General features: G+C 37.6%; 1 long non-coding RNA gene across 1 annotated transcript; it reads right to left on the bottom strand.

Annotated features, from left to right (window-relative positions):
• Positions 1–2,264: 2,264 nt before the first annotated feature.
• On the bottom strand, positions 2,265–20,652 carry LOC112153980. Its single transcript, XR_002920575.2, has 5 exons — positions 20,584–20,652; positions 16,919–16,994; positions 6,954–7,053; positions 6,557–6,629; positions 2,265–3,057 (listed from the first exon to the last, which is right to left on the bottom strand). It is a non-coding gene; the product is annotated as an uncharacterized LOC112153980 (long non-coding RNA).
• Positions 20,653–27,216: the final 6,564 nt, after the last annotated feature.

Below are 27,216 nucleotides of genomic sequence, written 5' to 3' on the forward strand. Positions count from 1 at the left end.
AGCGGTCAAAATTAGCCAAACACATCCCTGATTGATGCAGAAAAAAATTGATGTGGAAGATCACTGCTGCACAAGATTGGACGCTCTCTTTTTTATTGGTGAAGCAAACATTATTGGGTTAGTGAGTGATTGCAAATGAGAGAGGAATTGGGAGTAATTTAAAACCAGTGTGGTCCATGATAGGAGCATTGTGCGGCCCAAACCCGCTCCTAATCCGCTCCTCAGCTTTGTGCTTGATTGGGTTCTGTTGAAAATAGGGATGAGTCTGCTGCTTCAAAGCCTGAAACGTAAGAGGAATGTGTGTGTGTGTGTGTGTGTGCAGGCTGTGTTAAGGTGGTCACCAAAGTAGATTGTGTTTAAGATGGAAAAGTGGAAATCAGTTTAGTGTCTTTTTGTTGAATTGGAGTGATCACAAGTATTTGGGTTTTTTATTAGTTATTTAGTTATTTATTCATGCTTTAATTTAAATTGTTTGTTTGTCATTTTTACATGATTCCTTCAGAGAAACAGGATTAAAGTGTTGGAATGACCTAAGAAAAAGACTCAAATGCTTTTACTTTCACATATTCCAGGAGCATCCATCATTTCCACTTCCTCTAAACCCAAAATAGAAAAAATATCAGATTACAATAAACTTTATTGATCTCGAGCGGAGAAATTCAATTGAAGTCACTGGAATCTGACAGAGAATACTCATTTAAAAAAGAGAAAAAAACAAATATGTCAGTTGAATACTTGTTTTGAAGATGACTTTGAAACTTTAAGGTTGGGTTAGATTTACATGCAAAAAAATGCCAGAAATTTTTTATTTTTTTTATTTTTTTACTTTTACTGATTTCTTAAGTCAGGATGGAGCCACCGAATTCTTCTGAATTAAAAGTTGCTACAACTGTTTTCCTATCGATTGTTTACTTTAACCCAGGGGTGTCCAAACTTTTTGTAAAAAGGGCCAGATTTGGTGCGGTGGGAACATAATTCTAATAACCTAAAATTTAAACAAATTCAATAAACTTTTTTTTTTTTTTTTTTCGCAAATGCATACTTTGCATTTATTTCTACAGAACATAAACATCTAAATAAATTTTTTACCAATATCCCTGTCAATTTGTCCATTTTTTTACTATTCGTTCCCAGTTAGCTTGTCATACATAGCATGTCTCGCCTCATAGTGTCTCTTCACGGTGAACATGATCATAATTTAGCCGACCACATCAAGAAATTGTAAATACACTTTTAAGTTCTTGGGGCTGCATATTATTGATTTTATAAAAGGAGCCAGCGGGTGGTTTCATATTTAAACATGGGTTGGATTTGGCCCAGGGGCCAGACTTTGGACATGTCTGCTTTAACCCTTTAGCTCCCGTGTTCACGTTCTTTCAACTACCGTAGCTCTTTATCGCAAATTCACTATTTGTTTCCTTACTATATTTTATTTCTATTTATTTATTTATTTTAACAGAGGTGTGTGACCAACTTGAATAAACCCAGTTGGGTTTCTGTGACACACCATCATAAAACATAAAAGGAATTTATCATTTAGCTACAATCTGGAGTAATTTCAAATTATTTAAAATTTTCTTTATGCTAATATGCCAATTTATTCATAAATAGTACTACTAAATAAAGTACTCTATGTGTTTAACACATTCAGATGATCAGACCTCAAGTCTACAGTAAAAATGTTCAAAAATAACATTTTGAAAGTTAATATACTTCAAAAGTATTCTTCAATTCGTCGACTTGTTTTCCTCTTGACAGATAAAGTATATTAGTACGCGACAACGTCAGAATTCATCCGACTCAAACGGTCTGAAAGCCGTTTAGGGAGCATGAGACTTCATTTTCACACACGGATTGGCCTGTGGTTTGTGGTCTGTGGTCACAGAGAGGTGGCTGGTCCGCAGTAAAGTTGGGTTCGCACACAGATAGGCTTTAGAAGTACTATTTCAATCATCAGCCAAACTGCATAACATTTACTGAGATGGAGCTCACATGAAACCATACGTTCATGTGCAACAGCTTAAAAAACAGAAAATATTACAATTATTTTTTTCACTTTTGTTTCCCCATTTTTTGGGAAAATTTCTACATAACAACACAGCAGCTTCTCTTTAGACATGATTAAACTTTATTTAGATTTTTTTGTTTTGTCTAAAATTAAAATAATTAGCTAAATATACATTTTTTTACCTAAAATTTTACATTTTGTTGGCATTTTCAACATTTTTAACCACCACAATGCTTCCTTCAGAGCTTGCAAAAACATTTTTTAAATCAATATTGGTGACATTATTTACAACGATTAAGATATCATCCATAAAAGCTTCTTTAAGTCTTGTAAAAATTAAGAAAATCATATTGAGCCCTTCAGATTATTGTGCATACAGGTCCACTCTGCTGGTATCATTTACCACCCTTCCAGTATTCAGAGAGTACACTCTCTAAATACTAATTTACACAATCATATTTTCATATTTTCTTTATTAAATGTGGACATTTCCGTCAATAAAGATTTTTTTCAGCCATAGAAAGCAATGAGAGCAACAACTGTACCTAAAATGTTCATTTATTTAATATTTGTTAAATATTAATTAAATAATAAATATTAATTTATTTGCAATGAACAAATAAGTTTGCATTTTTCCGTGATAAAATAAAGATAAAAGTGTATTCAAGGTTTAAAAAAACTGTGCTAAATGTATTAAAATAATATTCTTAAAGAGCTTAAAATTAAAATTTGACATTACTACAAACACATTTGCTCAAACTGAACAGCACCTGCAGTATTATTTTAGCCATAAAAACATCAATTTAGTAAGAATGTGTCTCTTTTCTTTGGCCGCGAGCCTCTTTCTGAGATCTTTATTCAAGGACACTGTAAGGTTCTGTGCAAAAGTGAGCCGATCCACTTCAGGCCGCATCTGGTGACATTTAGCAACAGCTTCCCCGCCTCTGCACTGATCTCCGGTGGACGTTAACTGCCCTAATTTGTCTGCAAAGGCCCACTCTGATTGCAAACATGTGACATCATGTGAAAGGTGAGGGATGGCCACTTATCTGTGAGGACAGACAGAGACAAAGAGTCAAAACAAAAGAGGGCAGACGGGGTGAGGAGAAAAGGAAAGTGATCAGGAAATGACAAGAGAGATGGCATGGCACACAAGACGTAGACTCTCTCTGGTCTACATTCCTATAGGTCCAATGTCTCTAAAATAAAGGTATTCTTTTTCCACTTTTTAATCCCACATCCTGTGCTTAAGCTTGGAGAGTTCATGTGCCGCTGGGAATCATGAAACTGATGCTAGACGAGCTCAAATAAGATTAACTTTGGCTGTTTTTTTATGTTGTCTAGAGCGAGTTGTTGGTCATCATCGACTACTTCATCTGTCTTCCCTTGATAGTTCCAAAAATAATGAATCAAATTCTCTTCTGGAGCAAAGTTAGAAGTGGATTAATTCATGAACAACTTTGTAAATATCTGCATTAAATTGATGCTTTCTGCTAAAAATTAACATTTATCTTGACTCTGATTTAAAGACATTTAATTTTAATAAATATCCCTACTTTTACCGTAGCTTAAAACAAACTAGACTTGAAGGAAACAGAATTATCTGCAAAATGTTATAATATTACTGCATTACGGCCATGAAATATCTTTAAAAATACTACTATTTATTCCAATTATTCCAATGTTTTTCTTTTTATTGGTAAGCTTTGGTTGCTTTTGCCAACCATTTCATGTATTTATTTTGTATTTTTATATATTTATAAATTATTTTTTATATATGTTTTGTTAAATAGGGCATAGATAATAAGTTTTCTTCTTTTTCTCCCCTTTCATTTTCACCAAATTCAAAAAAATGAAGTTATTTATTGCTGTAAAATGAAATAAACAAATAAAACAAAAAAAAAAAATCCTAATTTTTTCTTTTTTGCTTTTAGGAAGATGCTAAATTAAAGAAAGTTTGAATCAGAAGCGGCTTAAATCATGTTTGCATCAAAGGAAACATGAGAATTTGTGCGAATTTGATCAAACAAATACACACTAGCAGCAAACAGTGGGATATTAGTTAATATCAACTGTGATATTACAACAATATTAAACCATATCATATATTTTCCCTTGAAATGAGAAATAAATCTGCTAACTAAGCATGTTATGGTTTTATTATAACCAAAATGAATAATTACTTAGTTTGTCTTCCATATCAAGTGTAATAGATATAATTTTACAAGAAATTAGACAAACTTTTTGATTAAGATGTCAAGTTTTTGCCTTATGCATAAAAGTATGTATATTTAGATTCATTATTTTATTGAGGACATCAGTTCTCTAACAAAAAAAAAAACAGAATTAGGCAAAGTGTGGATTAAAAAACCCGAATTGAAATTTATTTATAACAGTTTTATATTATTTTTAGTTTATTTAACCTTCAGACATCTAAAAAAACTTTGAATTTAACTATAGAGCACATCTTAGTTCTGTATTTGCCCACTTTCACAATTAAAATACATATTTATGTACAAATATGTCTCAAATGCTCATTAACATGTTTCTAAACGGCCACAAACAGAACACATTTACATGAAAAGCAGCTTATTTTATTCATTTTTTACATGTAAAGTATATATTTGTAAGTATAGCTGCTGGTACTCGGTGTTTTATCTTGCGTGATGGTTGGAAATGTCTTTGCTCGGGTGAAAGTTTTTGAACTTTCCCCTTTGACCCAAGCTGCACACTGTTGATCACTGCTGACCAGATGAAAGACTGATCAGATGACTTGTGTCTGAATTTTAGGACACACAACACTAAATCCACCTTCCTCTTTGACTCACTATCACAGCGTGATTTGTACAGATTCAGGGGCAACAGTATAACCAAACTGAAAAGGCAACTAACACCTCAAAATCATCCAAACATATATGGAGGTGTTGAAATTTCTTCAAGTTCTGCATCTGTATCAAAGTCTCACTCTAATCATATTTTGATGTAATCTAAAAGTATTCCCAATGATTAATAATTATTCAGCCTGATTCAAATTACCTGTGTCATTTTATACAACATAGTTTCTCCAGAGCGACAGGAGTTCATCAGAATTTGAGTTGTGGGCGGGACTGTTAGGGCGGAGCTACGTCGTCCCCTCGGCGTATCTGAGAGCTCGGAGTAGGAAGCAATTTTTTTATTTTATTAACTGATTCACAACAATTTGAATAAAGAAAAACTCAGAAATGCAATTTTAAACTTGTGTATTTACGTTGGAAAAATGATTTGTTCTCCTGAAACAAGTCCTAAACCTTGCATTTGGTCTGTATTCGGACAGGGATCTACCGGAGATTTCTGTTCCGGACCAAAGCTTGTAAACAAAACCACGTGACTAAAGATCTCTTCAGTCATTGGCCAGCAGTTAAAGGGGCGAGGTAAAGAAACGAGAGAAAATGGAGGCGCTGCGGTTTGAAAATCCTTACTAGGACTGTTCACTTATTCAAAGTTCTTATTACGCTGATCAATTTTAAATGAGGTTCAACAAGTTTTATTGCTACTTTGTTACAGGAATGCTGCAAGGCGGCTACCAGGGACGCCATGGCTACGAAGTATAGTGTTTATGACATAAAAACAGTTGGAAAAAGCAATGTGTATCACGTTAAAGACTGTTTTAATGAGCCTGCATTCATCTGAACACATTTTAATGAGTTGTTGCATCAGTCCTCCATGTTTGTCCAATTTTTTGTTTTTAGGAGTTGTCTATTACCGGGAGGGAGGGTCTAAGGGTCGGATAACCAGTTTAATTTAGTCCATTTAGTTTAGCAATTAGTCATTGTTTATATTTTATGACTGACCTTCTGTCTCTCTATGAAGCCCAATGAGACAATTGTTTATTGGGCTATGTAAATAAAATTGAATTGAATTGATGACCGGCTACGGTGGCCGTTTTGGTATTTTGGCATTCCTTCTAACTTCTACAGGATTCTATTTCAAGTTCATCATCTCCCATTGACAGAATGCAGACTCCAGTCCAGCTTCATGGAGGCATACCTGAGGAGGGAAATGTTACACCGTTCTGTGACAGTGCAGGCACAGCAGAGTGGAAAAAGAGGGGTGCAGAGCAGTAAGCAAGCTGCAGAAAGTTCCACATAAATCTGCTCTCTTCCCACCCCTCACCCCCTTGAAGTTGGTGGTAGCTTCTGGCGTGAACAGGTCTCTGCTTTGCAATTGGACATGGTTCTGCATGATGGACTCTCTATACCCGGAGACCTCAAAGCTTACGTCAGCCCCCAGCCCATTATCCCCCGTCACAATGTCCCTCGGAATTCTGCACCACATCTGACTTGGAATTCACTCACCCGGTCATATCATAAAAGTATTCTTCAAATCTGAACAAATCTAAAAGGTAGATATTTTCCTAAACAAGATCATAGCCTCTCTTGCTCTGCTGGTTCACTAGAGGAAGTTTTGGACAAGCGTGGCCTTGTGTTTGGAATCGGGCTCCTGCTTCAACAACACCGGCACCTGTAAAAATATGGGCGGCACACCACAAATCAAACCACATAAACTCACCGGTGAGGAGTGTGGGCACACTTTGATGAAAGATGCCACTCAGCGGGCAGTTTCAGGCCAGGGAAACACCTCCCTAAAGTGAGGCCAGAGCTCATGAAAAAACCCTCAAAGATGTAGCAATTAAAGGTCAAATATTGTTGATATTTGAATATACACGGTAGTAAAAGAGTAAAATAGCCTCGTTGTGAGCAAAAAACATAGAAACAGTCATATATTGCTTAATACTTAAGTTATTTTGATGACATCTTGCATAAGTACCAGCTTTAAACCCTTCTAACCACATTTTGCTCTGCCATTATTCGGGCAAAAAATAGTTCACTATAAGCTATACAAGATGTGTGGTGGGATCAATACAAGAAAAGAACAATGTTTTTGTGATTTGCTTTGGCATCCCAACCTCAGGCTAACACTGCCGTTGAATTCAAAAGCTCACATTCCAACCAGGGAGGCAAAACCGCTCTGGCTTCCTTCATGACAGCTTCCAATTCTTCTTTATCCTGTCAGATTAAACATTAACACACGGTGAAAAGGAAGGTCGTTTGTTGTCTACTTAACATTAAACATTCGATTTTTATTTTTTTTAGATACATGGGTTTGTCCTTTTACTTAACTGTTAAATCGAGAAATATTTGCTTATAAAAACAACTCTTTTTACCCCCCAAAAAAAAAAGATTTTGACTTTGTGCCGTTGTTTAAGCTTCCATGCTTTGTGTTTCTGCAGCCAGGCTGTGGCTGTGTGCAGAGGAGTTCCAGCTGTGCAGTCCAGATGAAGATAACACTGATTACCTTCTAAAGGTTAAGTCCCGGGTTTGGGTTGAAACATCTCTCAAAGAAGAATTTAAATTGTAGCTGCTCGGTTCGGACCACACTTAGATTTGTCGGATTTTACAGTTTTGTTTGGGCAGGTGTGAAAGCTCACCTTGACTGGACCAAACAAGCGAGCAGTGGTCTACACGAAAACACGGATCTGGGTTTGCTCACATGTGAACAAGTAAACCAAAGAGAGGATGTTAAAGAAAGAGGATATTTCTCACAGGATAAATCTGAAGAAAGTTGGTTAATGACTTGCAATTAGATTTTGAGGATCAACTCTTTAAAGACTTTCTCCGATAGGCAAATTTCTAGTTTCTGCAGACTACGTCCAAGAAAACAACACAAGTTGCTTGATTTTGGCTGAAAGTGGCATAATCATAATTAAAAGAACACTTTCACAACAGATCAAAAGATGATCGAGTGTAGCTTTAATGGCCAGAGGAGCTTGCCAATGATGTTGTGAACCAACCATGGATGAATCCTGGATCTGTTTTCAGTCCTGTCAAGTTTTATTCTTTTCCTAATACTGTTTTTTATGGTGAATGATTGTTATTTAAAGTACCACCCAAAATCTGCAAATTCTGTCCAATAAATTCACTTCGACTAATATGGCCTTTTATAAAGTTTTTTCTCGATTAAGGAGAAGTTTCGTTTTTGTCTTTTCAATGTTTTTGCTTTGATGCATGTTTGTGTGGTTCAATATCTTGATTATGATGAAATCGATGAGTTTAAAATAAATAACTCGATTGACTGAAGCTCAATTGGCTAAACCAGCTGCAAATGTACTTGATATTAGTATTCTTCAGATTTACTGGAATAAAAACGCGACATAATGTATATGAATGTCTATTATTCAGGACAATCGATAGTTTTAAACGCTTTGAGCATATATTTATATTTATGACTTGCTGTTGGGCTGTTGTAAGGTCTTACAGGTGGAAACTGACTGTCTGAGGAGGAAAAATAGGCAAACCTTTGGAGGGGCCTCTGGCGGCGCCAGAAATAATGTATAGCCGGAAGCGGGAAATCGTAACTCTCGCTGGTAGCGTAAGCAGAAATGTCCTAAACTTTAGAAAACCCTTTTAAAATGATATTTTCTTTTCAGAACTATTAGCTTTTACGCATTTGAATGAGAATAAACTGTAACTGTTTTTTTTCTCCGTGAATCAGCTGATCAGAGCCGCTAAAATGCCGTTTTTTTTTTCTCTGTGACAGAGGGAAAAAAAAGGCAAAAAGGGTCAATAAGAGAGAAAAAATGCCAAAAGGGAAATCTTAAAATGATATCTTTGTTGCGGCCAGCTCCAGCAAGGATTTCGGGCTATTAATTTTCGGGCACCATATTTTTTCTCTGTAGCCAGATTCTCTTGAAAATATCAAGATATCATGATATCCCCTAAGGTGGCTTCAAGACCTGCTGTCCCCTGAAGATGCGGCTGCTCCTTTATGACCCTCCACGGCCAACCTAAAACCCGTATGGGTCAACCCCCGAACGATTGCTCGTGACTAAGGCTTTAATGAATGGGGCGCCTCTGCTTTTATCACATAAGTATTCTGCATCCTTCCCAAAATAACATCGCCTCTTCCTCTGCTGGATAATTTGCCTTGAACCAGGGCCCACCTGTGCATGAACTCTTTCTATATTCCCTCTCACATCCATGCTTTGAAAAGTCAACACGAACCTTCATATACCAAAGCTCCTGTGTTGACACAGCCCTCAGACAAAGGAGGACCATTTCGCACACAGATAGAGCAGCTTTGCACATAATCAAAAACACAGCCGACCTGAACGCAGCATCACAAAGAGGCGCTCGCCTCCGTAATCCAACTCGATCCCCTCTTCAGCAGCGCAAAAGAAGTCCTACAAATGACAGTTTTTGTCCGAGTCCGGGCTCACGGGCCTCCTGGTATGAGGGGCTGCTGTGCCACACAAAAAGCAAGTCTAATACCAACCAGCTGAGAGAACCTCAAGAAAGACTTTTGAATCTTTGTGTCATTTTTAAACTAAAACGGGTTTAATGAAAGGAAAACAGGAAAGATGCAAAAAGCAGATGAAGTCAATGGGTTCCAGTTGAAAAAAAAAAGACAAACAAGCAAGATTTAATTTTTAAATGTATGTAACTCGTTTACCTCGACTGGATAACAATACCCTCCTGCAGGTCCCAGAGGACCTCTTGGTTTGTGGTTCCACATTATACATCTCCAGCGCTGTAATGGGCTTCCAGTCATTAGAAGGTGCTTTAGCCACAACATGTCTGAGAGCGGTCTCACAATAACCGCTGTGGTTATGACTTTTCAGCAGCTGTTTGCAGAATCTGATCAACTAAACTACTCTGAGATTTATTAACGCTGACTTGTAGCTGTTAGCCCAGAATTATATGGACCTGAGTGATTATTTACAGGTAGCTAATTTAAAGCAGATTTGTGCCAAATATATATATATATATATATATATATAGATTTGGGTTTCTATAAAAGGGGCACTTATACATTAACTTTTAATTACATTTTTTTACACTTGTGTGATTCTCTATTTATATTTAGTGCATTGTTTATTTGATCATTCTTCTTTTTTCCAGTTTCAAATGCCAACATTTGGTTTTAATTAAGGGGCCTCCGCCCCCGTCAAAAGATGGAAAGCTGTGTGTGTTCACATTTATACCTGGCACAATCACCATGTCGACAGACAGACTCGGAGAACACAGCAGCTTTATGAAGGTGTGCAGAACCCCCCTTTTTTTCTCTTGGCAGTTCAAAGTTATGCTTTGAAAGATTAATAATTGGTGCTGCTTCAATTATTGCAATTTTTCAGCTGACACTTTCCCTCCTGCTGCGTTGGCCTCAAACGTTATTTTTTTTGTCTTTTTCAATAATCCAAAGTGATCAGACCTTTAGTTCCAAACTGTTATTATTTTATGTTTGGAGTAGAGTCAAACTAATTTTGCCAGTTTTAGTGAATCGTTGTCAGATAAAACTGGACCCATTGGTCTTTTAGCTTCTACTTGAAGTCCTCCTCGACTTTGTTCTGACACCAGGATTCCACTCTCTCTTCCTCTCCGTCTATTTGTCTTGACATCTTTTACTTTGGTGTGAGCTGCTCTCCCTCAGCTTTTCTCCCACGCCTGAACACACAAACGTGCAAGCAGATGGCAGGGACCTCCACCCATTCTGAATATTCCAGCTCACATACCTGCAGCCAAGCCCAGCTGCTGGAGACAAACATACAGAGAGCCTGCATTCCTGTGCTCCCTGCTTCTCTGCCTTGACTGGTGCCACCTCTGTGTAGATTCTCATTCATTCGGGTTGATTGAAGTAGTTGGTAATACTGGAAACCATTTTGTTGGACTTTAGGAAATGGTAGCAACAAAAGATTCTTCCAAGGAAACCCCAGTGTTTCACCTTCTTCACCCTTACTTACCCTTCTGTGTTATATAGGTGTTCATTATGGCCTGTCGCCCGCAGCATGCCCGTAGGAAAAAATGTGTGTGAATATTTTCAGTCTACAGGTTCACCAATTGATCTACAACTTTGATACTATGTGCTGGCCGTCCCCCTCCAAGGAAAATTGTGTTTTTTTAGTTTTTTTCAATATGTGTGACATTTTTCTTATAAAAGACAACAACTGTAAAAAGAAATCATGTTGTTTTTGCATTTCTGAGTATTTCTCCTTTTAAACTGCTGTCAATCAAACTGTCTCAGACTGAATTAATGAGCCTTCTTTACATCACAACAGCTCATCTGGTCCCACTAGTGGGCCTAGCTCAGGTGCCGGAGAAGTTTGTTTTTTACTTATGAATGTCATTTAATTCCAGGATTTATGCATAATATTGTGACATTTTCTTAGTTGAAACCAACAGAATTCTCTGCATGAATACATCAAAATTTCTCGATCTACTGTAAATACGGAAAAATATGAGGATGAAAAAGTAATAGAAAGATCAGTAAAAATTATACTGTGAACTTATTGCCACTTTACATTTAAAATTTAATTAGATCATAATTAAGCTAAATAATATCAATATTATTTTTAGATTGTATGACTAAATATTTTAAATAACATTCTACATAATATATGATTACTTGGCTGTCAAAACAAAGACTCAATTTATGACCAGAATAATTCACACATACACGGCAGAAATCCACACTTCCTTCCTGTTCTCATGCATCCATGTGAATACCAAGGAGCAAGGTGAGCTTTGCCCGCTGGGAGGGCTGCCAGTTTTCTTTTCATTACTCTAGCTGGGGGCCGAACCCTCACAATCACAATAAGCTTTATTTTTATCGACATGTCCAGACGAAAGCAGCATTCCAGGGAATTAGGCTCGATTTCACTTGGCCTCCAGTTCTTTTAGGGAATACCGTGCTCCTAAAGCGGCTCCTTTCCCTCCCTGGTGCTTTTTGCATAATGGAACTCTAAACAACAAACCTGCTGTGACATTGTACACTGTTGTTCCAAAACTGAGAAGAATAATACAGATTGTTTGTCTTTCTGCGGGCAGCAGTAATTGTGCAGTAAATGAACAGTCGGTCTGTTTAGGCTCGTCATCGCGAACTCCGCCTGAGTCTGCCAAAAGGTACATGTCAAAGACTTTTTATCTGATTATAAGCAAAACCTGGTGGGGAATATTTATCAGGTGATGTCTGATAACATAGTGTGACATTCCACCCAGCAATAACAAGAGGTGATATATGAAATGTAGCACCTGCCATGGCTCTCGTTCTGGGGCTGCAGCTAAACTGCATTTAAAAAATTGTCTTTTTTTTCAACATAAATTCAGGTTTGAACTGAAATCACAAACATAACTGTTATTATTCGTCCCTCAAACTGCTAGAACTGCACTAAAAACCATCTAGTGGTGCAATAATGTATTCTTTTTAGCATGTTTTTGGGGAAAATCCCTTGAACCACCCAGAAAGTTAAAACGGTTTTCTTTTTTCTCTCCTTTGCTGTGTGGTAAAAACAATACATTGACACAAAATTACAATTTAAAAGACAAGAAAAGGATGTTACAACTTACTAATAACTCACAAAGTTAGATTACCTAAAAGTAAAAATATCATCACAAGGCTTTCCTTTTAAGTTTTTATTTTTACTCATAAAAAACATTCAGTTGAAATAACAACAATTAACATACTAGAGAAATCCATTAGTATTCAACCATTATGATGTAATTCAGAACAATCGGGTTATAAAAGAATACAACCTAATTTAATACGCTAAAACTGCTAACAATTACCTGCAGAAAACTGAAAACTACTCTTATTATGTAATTGTTGTTTGCTATAATGCAAGATAAAGTTTTTTGTCATTCGAATTATAGCATGAAACTTTAAAACGTAATTGATTTTGTTTTAATTTAATATAGTATTTTTAAAATTGTCATATAAACTGTATGTTTTACTATTGAATTCAAAATTACAAAATGTATTTCATATTCAAAGCCTGAATTGCATCTTGAATTGTCAATTGAAAATTGCATATTCTGGAAGTTTTTATCTTTTATATTTTTACCTTTCTGACGTTTTTAACTTGTGAAGCACCTTGTGATGTCTGTCTGAGAAAGAAAGGCGATATATAAATAAAACTTAAATATTACCTTCTTAAACAAATATAGTTCTAGATGTCAGCTTGTCTGGAGTGAAAGTTTTAGGAGGAATACTGTCACTATAAGAATAAAGTCAGAGGTAAAAGATATGGAAGCAAAAAAGTATCATAATTAAAAATACTTGACTATAAATAAGCACAAGAAATTTGGAATATTTAAGAAATCACTCAATGCAACCATTTTTAAGCAATAGTTATGGAAACTTATAAAAAAGAAATGGTAAAAGCAGCAGGAGTTGGGTTTAGGGGCCAGCACTCCAGCTGCCTACAGGAGCTGGCAATGGAAGTTCGTGTCATTTGTCAAGATTTTATACAGACTAAGAGACTTAACATCAGTCCAGCTCTCCACAGGTGCACCCACTGTTTCAGTAACAGTCTTTTCTCTGTGCCTGCTTGGGTGTTGCTCCTGGACTGGGCCCCAACAGCCTGCAGAGTCACACCCAATGTGTTAAGGAAAACACTCCCCGAGTCACAGACGGAGAGGAAGGAAGAACAAATGAAGCATGAAATGCATTTAGACACAGAGTGTCATGATAGGCACAAAGGAAAAGGCTATTGGGAAACTTTCCTGCTGTAAAATTATGTAAATGTCATGTAAAAACAAAAGTAATTTGCAGTAAACAAAATGAAATGTAAAAAAAAAAGAAACTGGAAAAGTAGATACTATGGGACATTGTTGATTGGATGATGATTTAATACCATAACACCTTATATTTCCAGCTTTTTAATGTTTCGTTTTTTAACATTTCATTTTAATTTTGGACAATTAATTTTGCCGTTTTCTTTTTTTTTTTTTTTCATTTTTACAGAAACTTGCAAATTCGACATCACTGATTGGATGATGACGATACTGGATAGTGATGTCACATAGTTCCTACTTTTTCCATTTTCTCGTCATGTTTCGTTTCTCTAACATTTAATTTTGTTTTTTGGAGATTACTTTAATTTTCTGAAATATTTTAGTCGTTTTTGCTATTTACGTTGTGATTTCTGGAATTCTTTTTTTTGTTTTCTAAAATGTCATGCTGTTTTTGTCATATTTGAATGCTTTGTTAATTGTTATTGGGACTGAATGGGCATTTTGTGAGAATTTCATTCCAGACAACTCAATAAACAGGCAGTCGGGCAATGTAGAATAAAGTTCTGGATTGGTGAACCTGAGGGAAGAAAACTTAAAACACTCCTGATTATGCACAAATTATTTTATTTATTATATAAAGTTGGAATTTTCACCATTGTAGTCAGTTGGAATTTGCTTTCTTTAACAATGTTGGTATTTCTACCATGGCGACACATTTGGCACTATGTGTTAGCACATAAAACAGTAGCAGGTGCTTTATAATAACTCAATTTTTTTGTTCTTTACTCCCTTTCTTTACTTTATCATCCATTATCAAGTGTCCTCCAATCTCTTATTATTCCCATTTTTATTGCAGATATGAAAATGGCCAGATGTTGTTTGATGTGAAAAGACATTCCTGCCCTCTATCAGATGTCTGGGCTTCTTTGTGGTAACCCAACTCTGGTTGAAAGCATTTTACTGGGAAAAATAAATGACTTACAATTGACAGCGCACAGAGACACCTGCAGCTCCTGCGCAGCAGTGACAACAGATCAGTCCTGGATGGGACTCAACACAGCAGAGCACCAATGCAAGCACACAACGATCAAAAGTGTGCCACACTTCAACGCTAGTTTTTAAGACCCACTTCAATCATGTTTAAACCCATTTCAAAAGCATTCCTAGTGGCAGTTTTTTGGAAAAAACTGTGACTTTTTTCTGGGACATAGTGTCTGCAGAGCAGAAGTTCATTAGAAATTTGCATCTGAGCTCTAAGCGGAAGTGCTCCAACAATATTTAACCACAATTTGTGGTTTTATAAGCAAATTCAAAGTTTGTCATTGCTATTTCGATAGCTTTTAATAGCTTTGACAGTAAAATAGCTTTGACAGTAACAAGAGCCTCAGCATCTAGACACCTTTTAGACCACGTGTCATAGTCAAGGCCGGGGTCTGGATCCGGCAATCCCAAAGTTATCTTGCGCTTTTTTCTCATGTATAATTTTGACAAAATATATTTTTATAGTGAGTAAAATATTGAAAGTTATTTAAGGTTCAAGTTATAATATTCCTGCCTTTTTATTATTTGTGACCATGTTAAAAAGTTACGGTTTTGAAGTTTAAAAAATTGGCGTTATTTTAGCTTTTTGGACTATTTTGCCATTTACTACAATTGTTTGAGGCTATTTTTGAGCTTAGCTAAAATTTAAGCTACACGCTAGCTGTTTTGGCTAATTTAGGCTTTTTTCTATTTTTTTAGGCTGTTTTGAAGTTTAGCAATTTTTTCAGCTGTTTTGCCAAACCTACGTTCATTCATCTTCTTGTCCGCTTCTTCCCTTCGGGGTCGTGGGGGTGCCGGACCCTAACCCGGCTGCTGATGGGCGAAGGCGGGGTACACCCTGGACAGGTCTCCAGTCTGTCGCAGGGCCTCAATCACACACACATCCACTCCCACATTCACACCTAGGGGCAATTTAGAGTCACCAATTAACCTATGAAACATGTTTTTGGACGGTGGGAGGAAGCCGGAGTCCCCGGTGAAAACCCACGCATGCACGGGGAGAACATGCAAACTCCACACAGAAAGGTCCCAGCCGGGATTCGAACCGGGGCCTTCTCACTGTGAGGCAAGAGCGCTAACCACTGCGCCGACCTAAGTTGGGTTTTTTTTTTTAAAGATTTTTTAGGCTAATTTGGCATGTAGCTAATATTTTAGCTGGCTATCAGCTTCAGCGTTTTCAGCTACTAGCTTCAGTGACTTCAGCTATCAACTTCAGCGTTTCATTAACTTCAGTGTTTTCAGCTATTAGCTTCAGCATTTTTAGCTATCAATTTCAGCATCTTCAGCTATCAGCACTAGCATCTTTAGCGGCAAAATTCAGCTTACAGCATTCACCCTAGTATTATTGCAGGTAATGCTATATATCTAGTTCATAGTTATGTTAAAAATTATGGTTTTAAAGTTTTTAAATTTATGTTTTAGTGTTCAATAAATGTTTATCCTGTTCGGGCAGCAACCTAAGGTGTGTTTTGGATTTTGAGCCCCCCAGCAAACATTGCAATGTGGGTCCCATATGGTTTACCTTTGGGCTGAAGTGGTGGGCCCCAAGTGGGTTTGTCCGCAGGTTCCGTGGTGGTCCCATCTGTGTTTGCCCACACTGGCGTAGGTGGGGACTGAGTGGTCTGGCTCCCTACACTAACCAGCTACCCAGCAGACAGCGTAGCGAGTTGGAGGGCCCCTCTGCCCAGCTAGCTAGACCACTGAGTGCCCACTCAAGCCAGTGTGGGCCAACATAGTTGGGGCCACCATGGAACCCGCAGTCAAACCCACGAGGGGCCAACCAAAGCGAAGCCATATGGGGCCCACATTGAAATGTTCACTGGGGTGCGATTGAGTTTGACACCCCTGTTTTAGATCAAACAGGCACTTTACTCAAGGTCTTGAGGAATCATGGGTAATAGCTTGGTTTCATTCATTTCCTATGGGAAGGTTTTTTTCAGAAAAATATTAATTATAAACAAACAACAATAGCTTTTGGTACCAAAAGTAATAACCCACTTCTAACAAGGAGAGCTTTACAAAGTACTTTTGACTGCATCTTGATGGCTGAGTTCCACTAGGAGAAGCATGCCAAAAATCCTACTTTAATAAAGTTGCAGGATAACATACTTTCAGCAATCAGGCAATTACATTCATGAAATACTCTCCATGTAAGTCACTTTTTAAACAATTTGGTCTAATTTGACCGAGATATTTCAGACTAATTTGAAATCCCCTGTCCAAATACACAACCTTATGTGGACCCTAGTTTTGTAACAAGATAATAATCACAATCATCTGCGGACATCACTGCTTTAGATGTTGTATTAACCCCATAACTTACCTTGATCTGCCCTTTTCTCAGCTTGTTGTGGAAACTGTCAAAATGGCTTACATCCAAACACGGTTCATGGTGACAACTGAAATAAATTTGACATAAAAAAAAAACATTAAACATTTTTCATTGTTTGGGTTCTGTATAAAGTTCTGATGCCTCTTTAGGTCCCTCAGAAGCATGCAGAGGGTACATGCCAGCTGCCCGTCTGAACATCAATTTGTCCCAGTCATTCAAGTTGGCTTTAATTGGCCTAATTGTGGTCAGTCATGCTTCTCAGTGGTTCTGAAAAGTGGAGGGTATCCCTTTACAACAAAGGCTGGATGATGAAGTTGGAGCGGGCGGCTTTGTTTTAGTCCAATGATTGCTAAGTATGATCTTTGTTAATCCTCACCACAAATTACCTGTTTGATCAAAAAGAAAACAAATGATTCACTAATGGCTCACAGGCCAAGGCAATGTGAGGTTGTGTTCAACTACAGCCTACTCTCAACAATGTCCTACTTTTACTCTGTTTAAAGTGATTGTTTCTGATCATCCTCAGTACTCCATGACAGGATCTGAGTCACCACAGGATTTCTCAGATTGGTTCTGGTGAAATCTGCTGAGACAAAACAGCGTCAGGTACTGGGAAACTTGATTCCTCCTGCAGGGCCTTCGAATGTCATTCTTAGCCATGAAACGATTGACTCAAACATCGCTTCTCTTATACGCACAGTTGTGGACACATTGAGCAGAATGCATTAGGGACTCTTGAGTGACAGCGGAGCATGCCAAAACTGTAGGTATGAAGGGGGGAGGAGGTGTGAGTTTCCAGGGGTGAGCTTGATGGGCCAGATCAGGTTGGTCGGGACACGGCGCTGCTACTACGCGGAGGAATTTGTATTATATTCATCTCTCTCCAAATTGTTTCCAGCTTGAGGCCATCAAAACACTGTCAGATCACCATCTCTTCATGCTTTGGTCCCCCCCTGAACACACAAATCCCTCCATTTCTCACTTTGAGGCCTCAGTTAAACAGTCAGACAGGGAAATGTGGCGAATGTGCTCGTGTGACTGAGATATTATGTGCAGACTTATTCTTCATCGGCTGAAGGTCCAAAAAGTAGCTCTTCTAATCATTTGGGTGGAACCGTGTGTCATGGTTTCATGCATAATTGAGGGTGGTAATGTGACTCTTTGAAGTGGCGTCATTTGAAAACCAAATAGACATCAGGTTAAGTGATTGTGGAAAATGTTAGAGGGCTTTTAACTCTTTATGTCCCGCCCTTTAACAATAGTTTAAAAAATCCATTTGTTGATGTTTTCCACGATGTTATCCAGACATTTATCGGAGGTATTTCAGCACAATTCTGAATCCGTGCATACTCGCCACCTCTGAGATCTCTGATGTTACTCTGGAAAAGGCCACTTTTGAAGTTGTTCCAGCTCAGGTTCATGACTTCGGGCCCCAGCTGTGAGCAGTTTGATGGTTGGTTGACTTCAGACAGCAAAAACAGACTCTCCCCTGCTTGTCAGGCCAAAGGTACAAGGCTTTGTGTGTCTATGGAAGTTCAGACAGGGAGAACTCTTCTATTCACCAGTATAGGATGGAGATGCTGCATGGGGGCTACTCAGAACCCAGCCATGCCTAACCAGGGGGCTGCGCTGAAAAGGTGTAGGTCAATTAGAAGCAAATGGCCTCCTTCGAAATCCTTCCATTGTTGCACATCTCTTTCATGTTTTATTTTTGGGTAGGGGGTACTTGATATGACTTTGGCCAATAATATTCTTGCTTTATATCACTCTTAATAACCATCAACCATTTAAGGACATTTAAGAAGTCAGGATATTTGTAAAACCTTTTGTAAACCATCCTGGATTTTGCCATCTCAAGGTTATTTATTTATTATTTACTCTACAACACGTCAAATTCAGTTTTTAACTTCAAAATAGTCAAAGAAAAGTACTTGTATGAACTTCCAATCTACAAGGAGGTAAAGAAAAAAGTTGATTTTAGCACAAAATTCTCCAAAAAGCTCCTTTTATCACACACAAGCATCACTACTGACATACAGACAAAATCTCCCATCTCTGGAGAAAACAGAGATGTTTTGGCACAACGCTCTCAAAGCAACGGGGTGCGAGAGGCGAGTCATACATCCTCCACTCAAGTACTTGTGCAGGAAAATATTTCAAAGATTTTTCTCCAGACAGGATGACAAGTACAGGGATCACAAGAGACAAAAGAGAAGAAGACGAGATGGACAGCAGAATGGCAAAACAAGGTGAAAAAGATGTTGTTGAGAGACATAAAAGGACTTGTGTTTTTTCAGAAATGGGAGCAAAGACTAAAGGGATGGACCAAGAGATACAAGGATGAAGGGATGGAGTGAAGGTGTTCGTCCGTACGATGGGATTGAAACCACATGTGTCCGCCCGAGGTGAGGACATGGCAATGTTGCACGCACATGCGAGAAATGAATACCGTCACCTACACTCAACAGGAAAATCCATTTCTCTTGCCAACTTTCTGCTGCTTGTAAAAGTTTTATCATATAATCTCCACATCTGTCCCACAAAACAAATAAGTACATTGTTTTCTTCTGAGGCCACACTTCCTCTAACTGTCTGCTTCCAGAAAAAAACTGTTCGGTTAGCGTTGCCATGACAAGGAGCTCCTTGGGGAAACGTCCAGGGAAGTCATGGGAAGAGGGCACCCAGCAAACTTGATGTCCTGGATGAGCATCACATGATGGATTCATTTTGCACTAAACTTGTTTTCTAAGAAAATGTTTCTGTTTAACCAAATAAAATCATCGTTTGGCAACTTTTTGGGGGTAAAATTTTGGATCACAATCTTTAAAATTGTGCATATGTGGTTCTTACGTGAGGTTCAAGAAAAATCTTATCATCATTTTCCCTGGAAACATATGTTTCGGAAAGCTTAAGGCATAAAGAGAGGTGAGAGGAGAAGAGAGCTTGGGAGAAAAGGGGGCGAGACAGCAGTGGTATGGGAAAGTGTTTTAGGGAAACCAAATTAGGTGGAAGAAAGGCCGGACACAAAAGCCTTTGAAAGCAGCAGACAGTTCCCTTGACATGTGCCTTAAAAGAGATGCTGCTTTCGATGCCAAGTAGGGGGAAGGAATGGAGGAAAAGAGGAAAAGGAAGGAAGAGGAGATCCAGGGAAAGGTCTTAAAGTAAGAGCGTGGTGGGAAGAGGGTGTAACACATCATTAAACCCCATAGGAGAAGGAGATCTGCAAAAGATTAAATGACTGAGAATAAAGCTATCGCTGTAGGTTAACGGTCTACAGCGCAGAACTGTTCTAGTATCCATGAAATGCATACAATTCTTCTACATAGCCCTCCAAATGTTGCTCTTGTGAGAGAAAGAAAGAAAATGCTGTTTTCTCGTTGAGAGCATTTCCTCAAATAATATTTTCACTTCAGAAAATAACACTTCATAATGTTAAAAAAAGCTTGTAAGTAAACATGGCTAAACATTCCAATTCATGCGGCGCTTCCTTCAAAATGGCAGGTGCACGCCGTTCAGCCACGTGCTTGATAACCGAATAAGCTAATATACTTTTCTTCAACCCTTAAGCATAAAATCACACAAAAGCATTCTTTGACACTTTAAGAACAAACTGACAGTTTAGACTCAAGAAATATTCCAAACAAATGAATAATTACCCGAGAGGAGAAGAAAGAAAACGCAACGAGCTGTTTCCTCATTCACTTGAATGTGTAAAATTAAGCCCTGTGCGCCCCCTACTGGCCGTTCTATGCATAAATAATTGATTACTGAAAAGTACGAAAATTTACAGATTTTCTGAAAGCACTCATAAGCAAATCGAGAGATTTTCCATGAAATTAAAAGAAAATTTAGTCTAGTATGTACCATACAAACACATATATCATAATGCGAGTTTGAGAGTACCTAAAATGAACGGAATGTAACTCTTGTACATTTGAACATCTTGTCAGAAAAAAAGTGTGAAGAAGAAAACAGTCTAACTTTTAATTGATGGTACAGTAGAATAAATCAAATTTAGTTTCTGATGTGTTTTTAAAGCTACGCTCACGTCGCCCTCGGTGGCCGCTTCCAATAAAAAGTCTACGTAAATGTACGTTTCAAGATTCAAAACTTCACATTCATGCTACAATTGTTTTCGGAATCTACACACAAAACATTTGTTCAAGAGTTAAATAACTCGCTTTTAACATGTTCTTGAACACGACTCACATGTCCAATGTGTTCTAAGCTTAAAGATCTCTGCGTTTCACAAAGGGTAAAAATCGTTCTTTAAGAAGAAGATTAAATAGACACAGTTTGCATTAGAAAGACAGTCCTCTGTTCAATTTTAGAAACTGCTCACAACATAGAAATCTAGAACGAATAATTCCACTTGCAATGGCCAGTGCTTGCAAAAAATCGTTTGTGGAAACTAATGAAAATATAAAAAAAGAAAAAAATCAGGAATTTGAATGTTGCCACTTGAAATATTTAATCCAAAGAGAGTGTAGTAGTAGAGGAAAGTCTTCATTTATCAAACAGCTGGAAAGATTTTTCTGACTTGAATTCTGCTATTCAGTCATATTTTTGTTAAGGTCAGGAGTTTTTAAACTGATTGACAGACCACTCAAGACCTGAATGAAGCAGTAATGTGCTAACATTGGAAAATCTTTTTAGTTTTTTTTACAATCTGATCAAATTTAAGGGTTATAATTTTATAGAATAGGCCATTTGTGGACATCCAAAGGACAAATATATGTAAACTTCACCAGTGCCAACTAAAGCCCCCTTTTCCTCAAAAGAAAAAACAAAATCTGCACAAAACATTACCCACAAAATAAAGGAGCAACCAAAAGAATCCGTAAACAACAAGCAAAACATGCTTTTTTTGTGGTGTTGTCTGGAGCCAGCACTAAAACAGCAATGTGCTTTTTGTCATGCAGATCCACGCTCTTTGATGCAGGTGGCCTCCCTCTTTCTCTTCTGGCCTCTTCATTTCTCTCTTCCTGCCATTGTGTGCTCACACTCTTCCTCACACACTCACAGGAAAAAAAACTAAAACACGCACGTATTATTTCTTCCTTCGGGCTGCGTCGGACTCCGGCATGAAATCAATTTCAGAGCCTGCACCCTCCCACCCCTTCTTTGGCGCCCATTTTCCCTCACCGTGAAGAGAGACTGTTTCTGTGCCAGCAGCACCACCATTGCCCCCCATCCCAGAAGAATCCCTACAAAAATGCCCTTCCTTTCCCCGGATCAACCATCACTCAATTGGACGTCCGTGGCCTCAACTTTCACTTTGATTTTGATCTTCATGCAAGTAACTACACTCCATTTATTTTAAAGGTTTTATATCAAATGTAATTATAGATGACTGTCTCAAGAATAAAAATTTTAAAACTGTAACTTTTTAACATAATTATGATCTAGATATATAGCATTACCTGCGATGATGCTAGTGTAAACTCTGTAAGCTGAATTTGGCCGCTGAAAAGGCTGAAGCTAATAGGCAGCTAAAATATTAGCTAAACACCAACAAAAAACTAGGTTAGCCAAAACAGCTAGCATGTAACTGAAAAAATAGCTACGATTCAAAATAGCCTAAAAAACTGAAAAAGCCTTATTTAGTCAAAACATGTAAATATTAGCTAAACTCCAAAACAGCCTCAAAAAGAAAAATAAGCCTAAATTAGCCAAAATAGCTAGCATGTAACTGAAATATTAGCTAAACTCAAAAATAGCATAAAAAATCTTAGTAAATGCCAAAGTAGTCAAAAAACCTGGGAGAATTCCAATTTTTAAAACTTTAAAACTGTAACTTTTTAACATAATTATGAACTTAATATATAGCATTACCTCTGATGATGCTAGTGTAAATTCTGTAATGTGAATTTGGCTGCTGAAAACATTAGCAGAAAAGGCTGAAGCTAAAAGCCAGCTGAAATATTAGCTAACGCCAAAAAAAAAAAAACCCAAAAAACTAGGTTAGCCAAAACAGCTAGCATGTAGCTGAAAAAATGGCTACTATTCAAAATAGCCTAAAAACCGAAAAACCCTAAATTAGCCTAAACAGCTAGCATGCAAATATTAGCTGAACTGCAAAATAGCAAAAAAAGAATCTTAGTAAATGTCAAAATAGTCCAAAAAGCTAGCATGTCAATTTTAAAAACTTTAAAACCGTAACTTTTTAAATAAATGTGAATAATAAAAAGGAAGTAATATTATTACAGAATAAATCAACTTAAGCTTTAAATAACTTTCAATATTTTACACTCCATTAAAATATATTTTGTCAAAATTATACAAGTTAGAAATAAGTGCAAGATAACATCGCGCAATTAATAGCAAAAAAATTAAATTTCTGGAGGGCCGGATATAATTACCCGATGGGCCGAATGCGGCCCCCGGGCCTTGACTTTGACACATGGAGTTTAAGCCCAAATTCTTTAACTAAAAAAGATTTTTTGGCAAAGTGACAAGAGCATGAAAGAGACTGGAATCCCAAAATTACTTTAAAGTGACAAACGGTGGGAAGGTTGAAAGGCGGGTGGACTAACAGAGGTGCTGCGGCATGCCTTTTATCAATGTTTGCTCCTAAACCGACACAATCCACACTGACAGAGTTGTCATCATCCGGTAGGGTGGAGAGGCTGGAGGATTGGGAGGAGCCGGTCAAGGTGGGGGGACTTTCCTCTACTCTCACTCCCCAGTGGCAGTGCCTGCCGAGCAGCCACGTCCCAGGGCCACCAAGGCCCCCTTTGTGCCAGTAATCACCAAGTGCTGAGTGATGGTCCGACGGCCTCCCGGTGCATGGGGGGGAAGGTGCAGGAGTGAAGAAGACTGGAATGTTCCCAGAAGAGACGGAGGGTGCGAAAGAGAGGAAGAGGAAAAGAAAGAGGCTATTTGAAAGGAGTGAGGTTGGAGCATCTGTTCTTGACTCACAGGTGCACTGCAGCAGGAACGCGCTGTGGTATCGTGAGTTTTACCTATAAAATACAAATTCAGTTAAATCAAGACATACTTCTGACATTGTGTCAGGTCTTTTCTTCCTCATCTCATTATTTTTGTTTTATTTTAAAAGCTCTGATTCACAACGTTGATGTCATCTGACTTTTTTTCTGGGTTCCGGCATGTTTCCTGTTATGGTTTCCCTTCTTGACTCAATTATGTTCACTTTTCTGAGGACTGAGTCACTGATGAACATCTACACAATGAGCAGAGGCACATCGGAATCAGTGGATCTTTGGAATTCCCCTCAAAAAACACTCACTGCTCGCTTTTTCCTCCTCTTCTCCCACGCTCCCTCCTTCACGGACACACCTGCGTTTTCACTCAGGTCCCATTCCCCTCCGTCTCTGTCGTACAGAAGCATGAATACACACAGATACCTGTGTCAAAGACGTCCACACACACACATTCCAAAGCCTCCCAGCTGCTCGTGCACCTGGGCAGCCACCTGTCATCGCCGTGGTAACTGGCATACAGCGGGGCTGTGTCAATATCACCTGGCTCATCTGCTTCACAATGCGGAAAAAAAAGAAGTGGGCACAAAGAAGGCTGAACAAAAACAACCGGAAAGGCAAAAAGGTGATGGAGCAGTAAATGATTGAATCAAAGATAGAGAGATTATTATTGAGAAGTGAACTGTGTAAACGTTGGTGAAGTGAGACAGCAGCATCAGCACCATCTGATCACAAAAACATTGTTGGATCATCCTTAAATTACATAGTCATTAAGCAGGTGGTGGTAGCACCATGGTGTGGGAATTCAGCTTCCTATTTTAAAAATGTATATTTTTCCAGTATTTTTTTATTCTTTTTTTTTTTTTTCATTGAACATTTATACACTATTAAACAAAACATGGGTTTAAATTATAGAACAGAGTTTTTACATTATTACAATCAAACAGAGGGTGCAATTGCAGAATTAAACAACAAAAACTGAATCAATTAATATTATTAATAAAATAGATCTGAGCAAAATAATAAAAAATCACATAACTATTGATACACGAGATACATTTTTAGTATATCATATTTTTTTAATTTTTTGGTTTCTTAATGAGCTTCATTGATTTCAAATATGACTCGAATTTGTTAATAAATATTCTAAATTTTGCACAAGTCTTCCTATATTTATATTTGTGTATGTTAAATTTGGCGAGACGTATGATTATATTCCAGCAGATTTCTTCTAATATGTTGCCAAATATGATGGTATTTAAAGAAAATGTTGGTAGTTGTGTGAAAATGTAACTCTTAGAAATGTCTTTCCAAGCTTATTATAGACTCAAAATGCTAATTTAACTTATGCAATTACAAAAATTCACAACATTTTGGAGTATACAGTTCCTAAAATAATCTAAATTAATACAACACCTCGTTTAGTGGATACAAATATTAAAGAAATGTAAATAAATAACTGAATAATAAGTGTTATTAGGAGAAATGTGGAAGTTAAATGTTGTTTTGCATGTCTAATACTGTGGATTTAGATTAAAAATCGCTTGGAAATTAACTCAACTTTTGATGACAATCTGTGAGCTTGAAAATAAATAGATGAATGAAAAGTTTACCCAAAAACTGCTTTGAGTTGTAGCATTATGTATGTTCTTATCCCAAGAATATACCTGCCTTTGTATTTGTGACATAACATCGCCCATTTTTTCACCAGCTTTTAGTAAGGCAAGAAAATCCCACAACTTTTATGATTTAAAGTTGTTCCATTGCGCCGCACTCAGCCTGTTTTTAATAGGTCATAATCAGCGGTGTAGATTAAAAACAAACAAGATTTTAAGAGACCCCCTGCATGGGCCGCTTTAATTACAGCCGAGGAAGTGGCACATCTTAACGCGAACCACCCTGCTCGGCTGTTGCTTCTCATGACCTTGAATGAAAGCAGCAGAGCAGTTTATCTTTTAATGTGCCTGTGTGCGAGGGAGTCACACGCTCGCAGTGTGCAGCTGCGGCGCAGTGTGCAGCATATGGGTAGGCATGTCTGCTCTGCCTGTTAAGGCAGAGAGGACATCAAAAGGTGGGTTTTTATACCCCCCACTCTTGAATGCCCGATTGCCACTCCTCACTATAAATCCCACCCCAAAAGGAGCCATTTATGGGACAATAAGAGCCTATTTATGGGGCCCAGGAAAATGAAGGCAATTCAGAGGTGTAGGATGAAAGATGACAAGAGTTTGCTAGTCGTCATGTTTCTCTGGAAATTAAAAAAAAAGGAAGTTTGGACAATTTAGATTCATCCTATTGTTGTACTAGCCCTGGGTCGGCAACGTTTAACATTAAAAGAGACATTTGGGCTCATTTTCTATTGATCAAAACCTAGAAGGAGCCTACCTTTCGTAGGGCTGCCACAATTAGTCGTCTAATCAACAATTAATCGACAATTAAAAGAGTCGACGACTAATTTAATAGTCGATTAGTCGTTACTTTATGTTATCTGGAGTCAGAGTGTAGTAAAGTTAAAAATTATAATGGCATTATGCTAGATTCTTGGGCAATTTGGCATTTATTAAGGTTTTTAGGCTAATTTGGAGTTTTGCAAATATTTTAGCTAGATGCTAGCTATTTTGGCTAATTTAGGATTTCTTTTGTATTTTAGACTGTTTTGGAGTTTAGGTAATATGTCAGTTGCATGCTAGCTATTTTGTCTAATTTAGGATTTTTTAAAAGTGTTTTGGACTAGTTTGGAATATAGCTAATATTTAAGCTACAAGCTAGCAATTTTGTCTAATTTAGGCTTTTTTATGTTTTTAGGCTATTTTGGAGTTTAGCTAATATTTTAGCTGGCTATACGCTTCAGCAATTTTAGCTATGAACTCCAGAATTTTCAGCTGTCAGGACTAGCATCTTCAGCCAAAATTTAGACTAGCATTATTGCAGTTAATGTTATACATCTAATTTGTAGTTAGTATAAAGCTAATGATAGTTAAAATGTGTGCTTCACATCTACTTTGCACATGACCCGATTAGTCGACTAATCGGCAAAAATAATTGGTGATTAGTCGACTAATAAAATAATCGTTTGTGGTAGCAATAACCTTTAGTAGAGGCCCAATTGGCGAAAAAGTAATCTTGTTGCTAAATTACTAGCTGAACTCCAGCATAAAATTCCTTGGTATATTCAATCAGCCAAAAACGTTAGCATATTGCTAAAATATTAGCTAAACTCCAAATTAGCCTAAAATTCCTCAGTGAACAAAATTTGTCAAAAACGTTAGCCTGTTGCTAAAATAGAAGCTAAACTCTAAATTAGCCTAAAAACCCCAGTAAATAGCATACTAGCCAAAAATGTTAACA

The sequence above is a fragment of the Oryzias melastigma genome, linkage group LG19 (genome assembly GCF_002922805.2).
Source record: "Oryzias melastigma strain HK-1 linkage group LG19, ASM292280v2, whole genome shotgun sequence".
In the NCBI taxonomy this organism is placed as follows: domain Eukaryota; kingdom Metazoa; phylum Chordata; class Actinopteri; order Beloniformes; family Adrianichthyidae; genus Oryzias; species Oryzias melastigma.